This window comes from Seriola lalandi, unplaced genomic scaffold, assembly GCF_002814215.2.
Source record: "Seriola lalandi dorsalis isolate HSWRI2012SDOR001 ecotype SW California unplaced genomic scaffold, Sedor1 jcf7180002055008, whole genome shotgun sequence".
Taxonomy (NCBI): Eukaryota; Metazoa; Chordata; class Actinopteri; order Carangiformes; family Carangidae; genus Seriola; species Seriola lalandi.
Genome location: NW_019525551.1, coordinates 823,374 through 824,254, shown reverse-complemented (window position 1 = coordinate 824,254; position 881 = coordinate 823,374). Strand labels below are relative to the sequence as shown.

Here is an 881-nt window from a genome sequence, read left to right as displayed (position 1 = left end):
TGATTATTTATATATATTGATTCCTGAAATCCTATTAATCCAAACTATTAAACCAAAAGAGCAAGACAATCTTGGGGTGACTTGTTAAAAAAATTAAAGGGATTTATACTGTCACACAAGCCACAACATTGAAACCAGTGACCTGTTTTAAGGTATTCAGGTTGTTGCAATCTGCAACCTCTGCCTAATGCCCCTTAATCTTCCACACTGATCCATAAGTGTGTCTGTTTACTGCCTTTAACTCATATTCAATCGTCAAATCAAATAATCACCATGGTTGATCTGTTTTTAGGTTGACCATAAAGCTAAGGAGATTATACCCAAGGCAGACCTCCCAAGCCCCAGGAAGGAGTTCAGTGCATGTGCCATTGGCTGCAAGGTTTACGTGACAGGAGGTAGAGGATCAGAGAACGGTGTGTCTAAAGACGTCTGGATCTATGACACAGTCCATGAAGAATGGTCTAAAGGAGCACCCATGCTGATAGCCAGGTGAGTTACATATGTTAGAGATACTAAACAGAAAGGGGCATTTTGTAGTACTCTACTACTACCAGTCATGTAGATTGGTACACTATCATGTAGAGTGGTACACGTTCATGTACAGTGGTACACGTTCATGTACAGTGGTACACGTTAATCTAGAGTGGTACACATTCAAGTAGAATAGTACATGTCCATGCAGTTCAGTTGAAATGTGATCATGGACATTTTGATCTGTAGCAGGTAAAATTATTGCGTGAAAAATTTCTATTATTGATTTTCAGAATATTTGGTTTAAGTTTGTGCCACATGGAAAATGGACGGAAAATCTGGGTAATGTGATAGAGACTGTTTTTAAGCTGTGTCACAAGTAAGACAAGAGACTAATTGTTCCTGTTTTT

The 881-nt window shown here is 38.6% G+C and overlaps 1 protein-coding gene and 1 long non-coding RNA gene across 2 annotated transcripts in view; both read left to right on the top strand.

Annotated features, from left to right (window-relative positions):
- klhl25 (kelch like family member 25) overlaps positions 1-881 on the top strand; it is a 22,662-nt gene that overhangs the window by 7,825 nt on the left and 13,956 nt on the right. The gene's annotated exons all lie outside the window — the stretch shown is intronic.
- LOC147817169 (uncharacterized) overlaps positions 1-881 on the top strand; it is a 4,602-nt gene that overhangs the window by 2,623 nt on the left and 1,098 nt on the right. The window lies entirely within an intron of this gene.